Raw genomic sequence first — 15,105 nt, forward strand, 5'->3', positions numbered from 1 at the left:
AGCATCTACACCTGATCTTGTCATTTGGACACCCTTTGTTCTGAATGGAGAAAAGCTGGCTCTTCTGGGCACAATTAATTTCTTCTAAATGTAGGTGTGTAACATTTGCAGAACATGTTGCTGTGACATCAGCTCTGCAGAAGCTGTCCACATGACTGCTACTGTGAGACACCCGCGAAACGCGAGGTACCATGCTTACCTTCACTCATTAGGGAATTTGAGTAAAACGTTTTAAGATGCCAAAACTCTAGATAATTAACCAGTAGAACAGATTATTGTTGTGTAAACCAGTAGGTGTGTTCATGGTAGTTACAGGAAAAATATTACTAATATCTCCTGTCTCTAGACTGTAAACCAAGGGATATCTAAACTAAGTTTTAGGCATGGATTAGCAGTGTACATTTGACCTTCTAACAGATATTCTTCCTTCATTTGAACCTAAGATGGTGGCCAACACAAGATGTGAAATAGAGGATTTACAGCTCCAAGTCAAAATAAGTAGTATGGGTGCAATATTCAAAAGATCTCATTGACAATAGGTGACAATGATCTAGCCACCTTATTTAGACTGCTTGGAAATTTTTAGCTTAAATTTGTATGAGCTCTGTTAGAGAAATGACTGAAAGGTACTCAGAAGAAACTGTGAAACTTTTTTGTTCCAGGAAGGTCTTAATGGCATATAAATAGACAGAAATAAAGCATTGCTACAATAAATTTCACTTGACATTTTCATTATGATTTCTTTTTTATTTGGATTGCTCTGGATGTACTTTTTAAGAGAGAACTTTTTGCCTACTTTGCAATCAAACAGTGGGAACAGAACAATTATCAGGATAACCCATCTATTTTGTCATTTTAAGGTAGTGGATCTCACTTTGTTAACTTCATAGTTTCCTAAACAAGAAATCTTCCAGTGGACATGAAAAAAAGCCTTAAAAAAATTCACAAACATAGATGTGTTGTATAGCCAACTCAAATTTATTGACTGAAATTATTGCTATCAGCACACACAGAATAAGTGAGAATGTTTGGTACAGCCATTTTCTCAGTCTATAAAAAAAGACATAGTTGGGCACTCAAGAACAGGAATGAAAACTGCAGGTTACTTTTTAGAGTTTAACTTTTTTTTAAAGAAAAACTTTTAAAAATTGAAACAAATGTAAAAGATTATTCTGAGCGTCCCTTATTTTACCTGACTACACCTCATTGTTTTTGCAATACTGCTGGATGCTTTCTCTCTTCTATTATGTTTTAAAACAATGAGTGTGCATTTCATACCGCCCATGGAGATTTCTTTTCATTTCAAACAAGTAGCATGGGAATTCATGTTCCACTTCTGAAATGCCGATTTTGTATGAGTTGGCAGATTCTTCTCACTTTGAGAGTGAATTACCTAGATTTTATTACTTACATTTTTCAGCACTGTCAGTGTTCTAAAAGGTTGAAGCTCACTGTAATATTTAAAAGATTAATGGGATGAAAAGGAAAGATAAGCCTTGTAATTAGTGCTGGAGACCAGTTTACAGACATAGCCTTTGTCAGCCCTAATGCTGTATTTGGAAGTTTGCTCACTTCATTAGCCAAAGAGCAGGTTTTGTATTGATAGGGAGTTTCAGCTATAATTGTCCTTTGACATCCAGTTTGTATCCAAATTTCACTCCAGGTCATGCTAAACTTAAGGTTACATAAAACCACTCCCTTTTTTTAAAGACCGTATCTGTGTGATGGCCTTAGCTATGAAGCTAAATGGGTTCCTCTCTTTAAAAAGAAACAGGTACAGGCGTTCTTGCCTGAGTTCAAGTTTGTCTGTGATCAGTAGATAACATTAATCTAATATAAGGATGTTTTCTTGAGTTAATTCTTAGAATCATAGAATGCTTTGCATTGGAAGGGACCTTAAAGATCATCTAGTCCCAACCCCTTTCTCATGAGCAGGGACGCCTTCCACCAGACCAGGTTGCTCAAAGCCCCGTCTGACCCGGCCTCGAACGCTGCCAGGGATGGGGCATCCACAGCTTCTCTGGGCAACCTGTGCCAGCGCCTCACCACCCTCACAGGGAAGAACTTCTGCCTTGCATCTCATCTAAATCTCCCCTCTTTCAATTTAAAACTGCTGCCCCTTGTCCTATCACTACATGCCCTTGTAAAATGTCCCTCGCTGGCTTTCTTGTAGGCCCCCCTTAGGTGCTGGAAGGCTGCGATAAGGTCTCCCAGGAGCCTCCTCTCCTCCAGACCGAACAACCCCAACTCTCTCAGCCTGTCCTCATAGGAGAGGTGCTCCAGCCCTCTGATCATTTTTGTGGCCTCCTCTGGACCCGCCCCAACAGGTCCACGTCTTTCCTTGCTGAGGACCCCAGAGCTGGACGCAGTACTGCAGGGGGGTCTCACCAGAGGGGAGCAGAGGGGCAGAATCCCCTCCCTCGACCTGCTGGTCACTCACACTTTTGATGCAGCCCAGAGTATAGCTGGCTTTCTGGGCTGCAAACGCACATTGCCGGCTCATGTTCAGTTTTTCATCCACTAATACCCGCAAGTCATTCTCCTCAGCGCTGCTCTCAATCCACTCATCGCCCAGCCTGTATCCAGATTTGGGATTGCCCCGAACCATGCACAGGATCTTACACTTGGCCTTGTTGAACCTCATGAGGCTCACACCGTCCCACTCCTCCAGCCTATCGAAGTTCTTCCTGAAGTGGCTTTGGTATTCAGCTGTGCTTGTTGAGCATGAAGCTGATACTTGAATACTAGCAAGTTTTCCTCTGCTACCGTTACACTGGATGTATCTCTTTCAGACAAAAAAGCTGTCAGAAGAATGTACTGTGTCAGTATTTTCTCTTATTTGATAAATATGTAACTGAAATGTCTGTCACCTCAGTTTTAAGCATGTTCAAAACTGTTAGCTTACTTCTGTCTTAATTTAAGCTCTCCAAGTTGTGAAAAAGTATCGGAAGTAAGCAATCTGGGGAAGCTGTGCTCCATTTTGGGGGTGACACAACCATTCATATCAAGATAAATAACATTTCTGAATGCCATTACAAAAACTTTTTCCTGAACTTAGTAACTTTAAAGAGAGAAAGTCACATCTCTCCATTTTATTGCTTAGAGATGAAAATATGTGCTATTTTGGTGATTTGAGTCTTAATAAAACATAAATCTGTGAAAATACTTTCCAAGGTACTTTTCTTATCCGTTGGTATTCCTCTTATCAGGGAATACTAATGCTTTCAATGACCATTTGCAGCAGCTCAGCAAATGGATGATGGTGAGGCTTCCTGTTAGCAAGTGCTTACCAGCTGCCCAAGTCTGTTGTACTTCATCTAATTCTAATTCACTTCATGGCTTTGTACAAGACAAGAATAAATGCTTTCTGTGCCTGTTGAAGCTCATAAAAAGAGGTGAAACAAACTTTTCCAAGACCTACTTTTCAGGCTTTGTGTTTGACAGCTACAAGTGAAATGGGAAGGGTGCAACCTCTCTGAATTCATCCAGTTACACTGGGGAAATAAAAGCTGCATTTGTGTGTTCTAGGCAGGTTTTCTATGTTTTCAGCCTTTACTTGAATTCGTTATGGAACAGTATTGTCTGAAAGTGAAACTGTGGTTATTTGGTTGCTGTGCAGTCACAGCAGCTCAAAGCACCACACAGAAGGATGGTACAAGAGTTTTAATTGTCACGTTGGTACTCGAGTGGACAGTTGTCTTTCTAGCTCTGAAGACAGTTGAACCTCAACCTTTTGGTTTTCAAACATAGTTCCCTTGCTTCAAGGTGTTGAAAATGATTGACTGGCTTCAAATTTGTTAAAGACAACTTTCTAACTCAAACAGCTGTTGATGCTGCTGTTCCTCCAGTTGGCTGATACAAGTGAAGTCTCTCTGAAAGCAGCTTGAATGGAGCTGCCTTGCGGTCTCTGCAGGTTCTCTCCTATTACCCCAGTTCCACTGGGTTTATATTTATTTGTAGGCGCTGCTTTCTTAGTAGCCTGCCTGTGCTGAGCACCTCTTGGCAAGTTCTAATTACTTAATAAAGCACATTTTCCTTCTTGTTGCAGTTGAGGCTTTGCATTTACTTCAAGTGTGAAGCCCAGCACACTCACAAACAGTATTCTGGGAGGGTGACTGGTGAATGTCTACTGTCAGGAGAGTTCCAGGCTGGCACCAGAAAACCCCTGCAACGTGACTTTGAGCAAACATCACTATTTTTATGGATACTCTGTTCAGCCAGTGTATTTACACATCTCGGTGTTGGGATAGAGTATCTTTCCTGGTTGGTGCTTTTGTGGCCCTTTTTTCCCTCAGTACTCTTCCATATTCTCTGCCTTTGCAGGCACCCCACACTCACAGTTCTCTTGAAAATCCTTGAGTCTTTTCTTCTACTCACCAGTTAGTGCAGCTTGATGCTAGCAAAATTACATGCAGATGGGACTAAATTCACTATGGAAATATAAATACAGCCAGGTTGCTGCGGGTGCTGGCACTTACACCCCTCAGATAAACACATACATCCCCGTCTCTCTGGTGATGACACACGGACCTGTGGTCCCTGTCACCCGTGGCCCCTTCTCCAGGGGCTGGCACACAGGACAGACAACGAGATGACACAGAAAAGGTAATTAAGAATGGGCTTTAACAAGAAGACAGGCCAGACTGGAGGGATCGTGGCAGGGCCCAGTCAGGTAGGTGAACGTCGTGCCCGAGAGCCTGCTCGCATGTGTCTGACCCCTCCAGCCCCGCTCCTTGCCATCTTCCCATGCTTGTTCCACCCTGATCCTTCCCTACCTGGGTCTTCAGTCCTTCCCCTAAACATCCCATAGTAAGTTTCGTGCAGTGTCCCAAGCTCCCTCAAATATCCCTTAATATCCGCACTAACTACACTTCCTCCTTATCAGTTACAAAATCGAGGCTGACCCTCTCCAAGGCTGGAGTAGTTCTTTTAATGGCCCATCAGTCAGTGCCTGATGAGCTCTGGCCTCCATTATTATGTCTCTTATCACCTGCTCATTAATGTTTGTGTGTCTGTGTGCTTAATTTAAGTGGTTTCCTCGTCATTTGCTATTTCTATGATACGGAATAGTCCTTAACCAAATAACTTACCGAACCAGATGCTCTCGTATTTCACATGTCTTCATGCCAACCTCCCCGAGGCAGGCGGCTTGGCTGCAGTGTGAAGGATGATGCTGTATAGAGGCACCTACGCAGCAGGACCTCTGTGATGCTGCTGCTGCAGAAGTGTGGGCAGGTGGCACCTCTGAGGACGTGGAGACAAAGGGAAAGGAATGCCTGAAAACAGGAGGAGGAGGAGGATGGGGGAGCGAGGGAAAAAGGGCGCGAGTTCAGGGAAGGACGAGCGTGTGCGAGGAGTCAACCACACAGACGCGTCAGCATTTTGCCAGCGATCTTGTACCCGCAGAAACCTCCTCCCTTGCTGGCAGTAGCTCAGCTTTTGCTGGCTGGGGAAGCAGGACATGGTCCCAGCTCCTCGCTGCAGATGTTTGTCCTGCCTTGGCAGGAGCGCCCGAATGCCTCAGCCAAGGGGAAGGTGTCCTGCTTGGGTGGATAAGCTGCAAGCAGCTGCTTGGTTTTGCGAGGGGGACGGAGCAAAAAGCAGGCGGACTGGACACATGGCACGTTTTTCATTTTTGCCCAGTGAGTCTAGAGGATGTCAGCTGCGCTGCGCTGTCCTAGGGAGCACCCTCGTGCCAAATACACGATGTTTTGGAGGAACAGCCAACGCTGGGATGTGAGCGGGGAAGAGCCAGCAGGTGGGCTGTGGGCGCTAGGAGATAGATGCCAGGATGCTGTGCCTGGAGAGATGGGCTGGAGCCAGGCACGCTCGATACGGGGATGTGTTGGGCAGTGTTTTTGGAGGAAAGAGGACGGTGGCCCTGCAGATCTGCCCCTTTCAGTGGCTCTGGTCTCCTGAAGCTATAGGCAGCGGACCTCTCGCTCTGTAGCCCTGTTCTGCGGCTGCGGTGGGTAGAGCCTGCCAACTCCTATCCTAAACTCCCTGACAGATCCGACTTCATCTTGTTCAGAAGGAACTTGAGTCGCAGCCCAGAGGGACCCTGCTTCTCTCCATCGACTCTTCATAAAGGAGGCAGCCTGTCTATCAGGGGCTGAAAGATCACTGTTTTGAGGAGATGCTCATTAAAAACGTGAAATACCTGTTCGATAGCCTATCACTTACAACTTTGGTCTCACCAAGTGAGAAAGATTACTACACTTGCAACTACTAAGAGATTTATTTAAAATGTCATTGGATTAATATTTTGTCAGGCCAGAGCAATATTTCAACAGAGAAGAAAGATTTATGGATCTGAAGGATGAGTTCAGAAGAGGGGTTTAGAACAGATACTCCTTGGTAATATGTATATTGCAGGCAGATTTTTGAGAATGCAAGGCAAAAGATATAGAAGAAATATAAAAGCTTAAGTACGCTACAGACAGCAAAAAGACATTAAAATGTCATTGGGAATCTTAGTTTAGGAATAGCTTCTCTGTTATTTACAGTTTTACCATTTGTATCCATCAGATGATAGGAAAAACCCCACAACAAATTTCATAATTCCTGCTTTACTGTATCAGAGCAAAGCAGTTGGATCCAGCTACACCAGATGAAATAATTTACCATCTGTAACCAAGGAGGATGTGAAGCATCACCTGCTAAATATAAACACTTTCAATTCAGAAGTCTGGGGTCACGTACACTCCCAGTCTTAAGACCAGTAGCTCAGGACTCTCTAATTCACTAATTTTAGATCTTAACAAACTTTGGAAAACTAGAGAGGTCCCAAAGGACATGATCCGGTACTTAAAAGGGAATGATACCAGACCGAATAAACAGACTCGTATCAGGGATAAATTAATAAAGTGGTTACATTGGGACTCTGTCAATAAAGAAAAAGGAGTTAGTGTTTTCCTCTGTGCTCAGCTGATCAAATGCATCTTGGCTGATTTGAACTATCAGCAACGAGCCGCAGGAGAGATGAAGAAATAGGTGCTTCGGAGGTTTTGTTTCTGGAACATCTTATTTTACTGCCTGAGGACTACTGCAGTTTCTAACCACTATCATCAATCTCAGCCCAGAGTTACATAAATATAAGCAGCGACTGGTGCTGCGCGAGACCCCGAGATGAGCGGTTCACACGGGATGGAGCCCTCCACCCTCAGGCTCCGCGAAAACCATCAACTTTTAGTAAGATAACAGCTCCCCTGTGCAAATAGGATTTAAATTACTTGCTTTTCAATTCAGAGGCTGTAGCTGCTGCAGGTTTTGAATTGCACAGCCCTCGGAGAGGAAAAAGCCCGTGGCTGCTGGCAGTGCCAGCTGGAAACATTCCAGCACAGGAGGCAGCAGTCTGGATTTCAGGCAGGTGTTTTAGTCACCCTGTGGCTAACGACCATTTAATGGAGCGTGTGCTTCAGGGACACCGGGTTTTGGGAAGGAAACCTCCTTCGCCTGGATGCGCTTGGCTGCCAGGTAGCCTTGAGGTGACTTGGGAAGATGCAGGAGTCACGCAGACCCTCGCTGCTGGTGGGATGACCTCTCCTGGCACAGCGAAGCACGCTCGCTGCGGGCGAGGAAGGTCCTTCACCTCACCTCTCTGCAGAGAGCATCACAAACCCCGTATTTCAAGGATGTGGCGGGGCCAAGGGGACTATATGCACATAACGAGGAAGGACAAGGAGAGGGAGATTTTTTTTTCTGTTCATCCCACTGTGGAAAGCTTAAATGACAAGATAGAAAACCTGCAAAATCGGGAGATGGTACTGTTGTTCTACGTCTTTTTGTGATTGATTAAAAGTAGCATTTTTTTTCCTCTTGAAAACACAGTAACAATCCAGATTTCCCTGCGATGTTGCTGCCACCCTCCCTGGGCTGACAAGCGATGCTGCCTAAGTTGAAAATGCAGTAGACATGAGGGCTGGTTTTGCCGTTACCTTCACCGGTGTCCCCAGTTCAGCTGGTGCGCAGGCTCCAAGCATGGAAATGACGGGCGTCAGTTCGAGCGGCTTTCCCCTCCTCTTCAAAGGGCTGTTTTGAAGCAGGCTCACAGGGGCTGCCCCACTAAAAGTCTGCCACCAACCTGAAAGAAGAGTTGGATGTCAGTATAGTGCTTAGACAAGTATCAGAGGCTCAGAAGGGAAATTTTTATGATACATGCATACTTATATATATTTTAATGAAAGATTTCTCTTTTTGAAGATTTTTTTCTCAAAAATAAAAAATCTTGAAGATATTTTTTCTCTAAATCTTCTATCAAATGCTGTGATTCTTTCAGTCAAGATTTTGGGGCATGAAGGAGCAGATGTGAAAGCTTCTGTGATACATTAAATAAGATAACGTAAAAGAAAGAGAATCCACAATCCTCATGAAGCTCAAAACTGCTGGAAAACCCAAAGGAGAGTGAAGATTATAATGAATAATTCGGACAACACATCCCCAACTCTGAATGTTTCAGCTTCTTCATTTGCTCAATCTCTCATCTGATCTCCAAGAGCTAAACATACATGTGGAAAAAGTAAAATGAAATAGTTTTGTGGTACCATTTAAAGCCTTCTGCCTGTTTTTCCCAGCTCCAAGGGATGCCACGGGCTGAGACGCGCACTGAATCTGTGAGCTCATGCCTCCCTCTGCTGACTGCCTCCCCCAAACCTCTCCTTGACTGCAAACGATAAAAGGCTGTGATTTTTCCCCCCCCACCTCCTGTTGGGCTAATGTTCCTCCCCATGTCCCAAGCAATGACCGTAACATCCAGGGAGCCGGTGGATACGAGCTGCTCACATCAGCCCCAGCCCCACGGTGCCGGTGCTGGTCACTCCAGCAGTGCCGTGTTCCCCCACGTGGCATCCGCCCCTTGGGTCCCACTGTCACTGGAGTTCACTAACACTAAAATAATGTGTGAATCCTTGTTTAAGGGAAAATCTCCAAAAGCTGAAAGGCAGAGACTCAAAAGAAAGTTGCTGTAAGCTGAGAGAAGCAAGCAAGGACCTTTGGCTAGATCACTCCATTACAGCTGGGGTATGCTAGAAATATTTTTGCTGAATTTTGATTTTAATTTTTTTCAGTTTGAATATGTCTGTAACACCACTTCACTTTTTAAAAATCTCTCGGTTCTTACAGGCAGCTAAGTAAAACTGACCGTGGGAACTGCAAAACATAAAGGTTTTGGTTTCTATTCTCTTTTCACACGCATTCTTCAGAAACCCCATGTCCTCACAGCAGAGCATGTGCCCCAGGCACGTGCAAAGGCACAAAATGTGCACTCTCAGCACTGCAAGAATAATTGGAAAAAATCGTGCCCCTTGCTCCGGGGTGGAGAAGCGATGCCTGGAAGTCCTCGAGCTGGTTTTCCCCTTCTTTGGGTGACCCTTTCGACAGAGGGAGACAAACCCAACTCTTCTGGGACTACAGAGAGGGATCTCGGTGTCCTAAATGTCTTGTCCATTTTTAACTCTTCCAGAGCATTTCCTCAGGTTGGGGGCTGACAGAGATGAGTTTGAAGTCCATTGTAATGAAGCAGGTTTGTTAATCAGGTTCCCTTTAGACTTAAAAACACAGGTGGAAACTGGGTCCTCCAAGAAGTTTGGGTTGTGGAAGCTTTATTAGAAAGCTCCAAAGAAAACCGTATCCTTTCAAAATAAATCATGCCAAATTGAATAGCCAAAGGGCCGTCACACTGGGAGCTGAAGGCTGATTTAACGGTGCAAAAACCAATTACCAGGCTGTAATCACTAACGGCTGTGTCAGAAAGCTGAAATCGCTACGGGGAAGGAGACAGGAGACCAGCGGCTGCTGTTGCTGGAGCTGCGACTAAGATAAATTGCAGCAGAAAGCCAGTGCTAACAAAGAGTTACGGGACAAATTGATGCATTAGAAAACCCAGCACATTAGATCACTTGAAAGGACACGCAGCGCATCAGAGAGCCGGGTCGGTGAAGAGCTAAAGACAGCATTGCCTGCACAGAGGAGTTACTGACCTCCACCTTGGGACTCGAACAGCCAGCTGATGAGTTATGGAGGCAGCAGCAGTAATGACAATGATACATAATTAGCCTCGGGATAGATGAAAATTTTCATATATGTGCTGAATTAAATCTTTGCCCAGAGTACAGGAGAAACCACATGATGGCCTTTAGAATAAATAAAATATTAGGCAGGAGAGAGCATATATTTTTTTACGAGTCTACAGTGCTGATGTTCTGAAGAGACTCCAAAGCTCTCTGCAATTTATGGGCCAAATCTATTTCTTGGAAGCAATGCCGGGACTCCTTTTGAGAAAGGAGAGCTAAAGCTCAGCGTGTAAACCTTGGAACTGCTCTAACACTTAGACGCAGCCAGCTGTGACAAATGCAAAGCGCGCTAAACAGGAACAAGGGAAGGCATAGTGTGTCCAACCTGAGCAGAACAAACCTCTGCAATGTTAAACCATCTGAGGTTTCCCTTTATAGCATTTCCTCCATTAAAAATCAGGTTGTTTTTTATTTCAGAGCTGAAAAGCATACGTACTTTTCACTGAAGTTTGACATACTTACTTTAAATTGTAGAAAGAAGTGAGTCGGTGTTATGGAGCACCAAAATTGTGGCAGTCACGGATGCACTTGTTTTGAACTTGATATTAGCAGCTTGTCTTTATTCTCAGACAATACAGCTTGATTCAGCTTTTGCAAACAAACCCAGTCTCTGTGAGAAAGAGAACAAATCACCAAGCAAATTGGGCAAATAATTTTATCATTTTTTCAATTCCACCGGGTTGTAACGAGGGAACAGAGGATCCCCTCAGCTTTGAGCCGTGGCAGAAAACCAACAGCTCTGTTGTGTGATCTGTCCCGTGAGTGAGCATCAGCAGATGATACGGGGAGCGTGAACCCCCTGCACACCCATGTTCCATCACTGCCCAGCCAAGTAAGATACGGAATATCCCTGAAGAAGATTGATAGCATTTTCACTGAGGATGAGACACGTGTTCCGAGTATGGAAATGTTGAGGTAGAGAGGTCTTTAAGCACACGTGCCGGGACTAGAGGCATGGTCTCATTTTCCAAGGGAGATTTCAGAAGTTTGACGAGCTCTGAAATATGAGCTCACTGGATCCTGCATCCCGAGTCAGGCGTATCAGCCTCTTGATGGCAGCAGGGTTTGTTCCTGGAGCTCTGGCTGCAGGAGAGGCACCACACCAAATGCATCCTATTCCATGCATGGAGTAGGGTCTGCTGCCAAATTCATTTTTTTCCTCAGTTTGTGCTTGTACAAAGAGGCTTCAGGTTGAAAAAGATGTCTAGTTTCCAATGCCGATCCCTTTTCCCCACTTCATACTATTTTTCACAAGTCAATGAATCTCCATCCTTAAAGCAATGTGATTTTCTGCTCCCCACAACTCAGCCTGAAAGGTTGTCCTAGAACTGGTCTCCTTCGGTTGACTGGAATCCCCCAGCCTGAACACGCTCTTACAGGTGCATCCTTCATAGCCATTTGCTCTTGTGCCAACATAACCCGTTAGCTTAAACATTTTATCTCGCTCTCTAGCGTTTACTCCTCCCACGCTGTGCATAAAAACCGCAGTACCCCTTCTTGGCCTCCCTGTCGCAGGGCTAACCAAGCCAAGCTCTTCAGTCTCCCCTTGGAAGACGGGCCCTTGTGCCGATCATGCCACCGGTGAGCTCCTCCCAATGCCTGTTTCAGAACAAAACAGTCTCTCCCGAGCGTGAGTGGCCAAAACGATGAACAGACTCCAGATGGGATCTCACCGGTACTTGGTACCAGGGCAGAAATTACTCCTTTTTCCTGTAGAAATTCCTCACCCGGGGTCACATCAGCCTCCGCCGCTGCTATCCCACGTTGGTTCATGGATATCATATGACCGACAGCAAAAGCTTTCGCCTCCTTTTTCTATTTCTGACGGAGGAAATCCCAGCTTAGGGCAGAAATTCCTGTTTGTCCCTAAGTGACCCATGAGTCTTGATACCTCCGCACCCCTCTCGCTGCTGTTACTCCTGTATAGCCTCCAATAAATGATCTCTCAGAGAAAGTTTTCAATCTTACCTTGCTTCTTCCCTTCCGTGAGGACTACTGCTACAAAGAGTTATTCATTCCCAGCCTCCGAAGGAATTCAGCTGCATCGTGCGCTGACAGAGAGAACGAAACTCGTGGACGGGCAGCGGTCTCGCTGAGATACTTGCTGCTGGGGAGCATCATCTCCTGGATGAAGCAGAGCGGCTCCCACCGGACATTTCTCAGCTAATGATCCAAGTGTGTCTCCTATCGAGAAAAAGGACCCAGCTCCATGAGACACACCGTGTGCTGAAAAAATGTTGCTGTCCACCGGAAAGGATGCGATTTGTCAAACCATTTGTATCGTGAAACCGACGCTTGGCCGAGTCAGCTGCTAAATCCGCTACGTTATCTGTTGGGTCTGGTACATTAATGGCTCAGTCGGATTCTCACTCATCAAATTAGAGTTGCTGCCTGCTGATCGAACGTGTCACCCAGAGTAGCATTTTGATGCACAGGCAAGTGGTCCAGGCAGGAGATGCAGATGGCTTAAGTGGAGAAGATGCAGCATTTAAAAAATGAGAAGCTGCAGCAAAGCATGGGCTGAGTAACTCCCCCGTTCTGATCTCAGCACGGACACCCGATCACTTTGTCCCCTTCAAGGTGCTTTTGGCTTGTCCCAGGGCCACGGGACGGGCCACGGGAACCTCGGCTGTCCCACACCACTACCAAGGCCCAGCCGTGACTTCAGTGCTGCCACGGCACCGGCTCGCCGGGGCTGTCACCCGTCTCTGAAGACCACAGGCTGCTGCCTCCTGGAGCTCAAAGTGATGGCTATTGCCTAGCGACATTCGATAACAGAAAATATTGTTCTAGATATCTAAGGATGAAGTCTGGTCTTCTTGCTCCTGCCCAGTCTAAGCAATACTTTTCATACCAAAATCTTAGAGCTTCAAGTGTTGGAGGTGCTGATGCTGAGCAAGGAAGGAAGCAACAGAAAGGGAGTTTTTGTCAGTTTATGTCCTAAAGAGGCTGAGACAAGCACAACCTACCCCCCTTGGCTGGAAATGTGAAAGGAATCTTGAAATGAGCTACGCAAGTGAACCCCCTGGCGAAACAGATAAATGGTTTTATTTGTCTTACGAACCCCAGCTACTCTAGACTGTATTTCTGAGTGCCATTGGTTGACATCATCATCTCAACTATTAGCTATTTATTGATGCTATTTATATTCAAGTAACACTTTGTGGTTTTCGTCAAGTTTTGCCTGCGTTTTGCATCTGTTCTTAACTATTGGTAATTAGTCAACAGGTGCTGGAAGAAGGTTATGGCCGTTTATCCCATTGAGCTGTAACTCCAAGCAGAAGCGCAGCAATGCAGGGGACTCCCACAGTCGCTCCCCTCCAGCAACCCAGTGCTTCAGTATTTAATCTGGGCAGAGCCAGAGACTGCTCAGGAATATAAGTGCTGAAAAAACGAGCGTAAACTCAACCGTAAGGTTTCGGTACGTCAAGAGCACTTGTGTGTCAGGAAGTCACACCCTTCACCCCGTGGGATTTTTTTTTTCCGAGTGGCTCAAGATGACATGAAGAGTCTCTCCGTTGAGTCCTGGAGACCCTTCTTCACCCAACAGTGAGTGTGGGAACAAACGCTGGAGGCTTACAGGAGGTCTTTGTGACTTTCCAGCCAGTACTTCAGCTCAGGACGCAGTCAAGCTCGTCGAAAGCTTGATAATTTTCTGGCCTTGCTTGAACTTAATGCCTTTCATCTTTGAAGTTGCGGTGCTTTGGTCTTCAAGCCCGTTGACCACAGGAGGCTTGAGTGGAGATCAAGTGCGCCCAGAGCCCTGCGTACGCGGCTCGGGCCCCGAGGTCAAGCAGCCCCGGCATCACTTTTCACCTAAACCGACTGAAATGTTTTGCAAGAAAAGCGACCGGTTTCACGGGATTCTTGTTCAATGGTTGGGGAGCTCCTACGAGCCGTGACCAGCGGCCTAAAGGGGGATCTTGGGTGACTGGGGGTGGTGGGAATTGGACCCCCCAACTGAAGAAGTGCACAGACAAAGAAGGAAACGCCCGTGTCATTTCTACCAAATTCCACTCGTACTCAGTGGAGTTTGTCTTTCAAGGTAAGAAGCTCCCCCCCGCCCCCGCCGGGAAGTCCTGGAGCGGTGTGTGGTAGGGGAGAACAGGGTCAGGGGGGAAACAACAGAGCCAGTTGGAACAAAAAATTCAAAATCTGTCCCGGCAGCCATGACATTTGATGCATCTTAATTGGTTTATTTTCCTCCTAAAATGCACTTGGAGGAATGTTGTGGCCGTGACGGTCTGGGGATATCCAAGAGGAAAGCTATTTTGTGAGCCCAAGGGGTGCAGCTAGAAAAAATAAAATTCATTTAAAAAATGAAGTTAATAATAAAATTTATAAAAAATAAACTAAATATAAAGAAATATTAAATCAAATTTTAAATAAATGAAAATTAGAAAAAAAATTAAAATTACTCCCACCACCCCGGGCTTTCTCGCCTGCAAACCCATCTCCAGCTCTGAAAAAGCGGCAGCAAGCTCTAGGCGAAGCAGAGGCAGTGCACCGGATTTCACTTGGTGACTCCGAGCGCAAACTTCGGCTAACGTACAGAGCAAAAATATTTCACCGCCGCCTACCCCAGCCCCAGGAATAACCACTCCCTTTTATCTCCGTTTGTGTAGATAACATGGGTAGGTGACCGGGAAGACTGTGTGAGTTCATTTTTCAGCTCCGCCGGCGTCGGATGTTTGGAAAAAAAAAATATAGTTAAATTAAATGAAATTTAAAACCCCCTCTGAATTTCTCCAAACCCACACCGCCGTCATTCATAATGACATCTGCTTAAATAACGCAACCTCGCCGAATAATAAAGAAGTGCAATAAATAACAGACCGCTGTCCTTAACTCCTCCCCACCCCAGGGGCGGGGCCGGCGACTCCGCGCCCGCGCAAAGCCGCGTATAAGGGTGCGCACCCGCGCCTATAGGCGGCCGCAGGCGCCCTATAGGTAGAGCCGTACCCGTAGGTGTAACGCCCCGGGGGCGTGGGTGGGCGTGGCGGTGGGCGTGGCGGTGGGCGTGGCGTCGGCGGTG

General features: G+C 45.9%; 1 protein-coding gene across 1 annotated transcript in view; it reads left to right on the top strand.

The window, feature by feature from the left end:
- Positions 1–15,105, top strand: part of ELAPOR2 (endosome-lysosome associated apoptosis and autophagy regulator family member 2) — a 355,914-nt gene that overhangs the window by 150,869 nt on the left and 189,940 nt on the right. The window lies entirely within an intron of this gene.

Source organism: Accipiter gentilis, chromosome 11 (genome assembly GCF_929443795.1).
Source record: "Accipiter gentilis chromosome 11, bAccGen1.1, whole genome shotgun sequence".
In the NCBI taxonomy this organism is placed as follows: Eukaryota; Metazoa; Chordata; class Aves; order Accipitriformes; family Accipitridae; genus Astur; species Astur gentilis.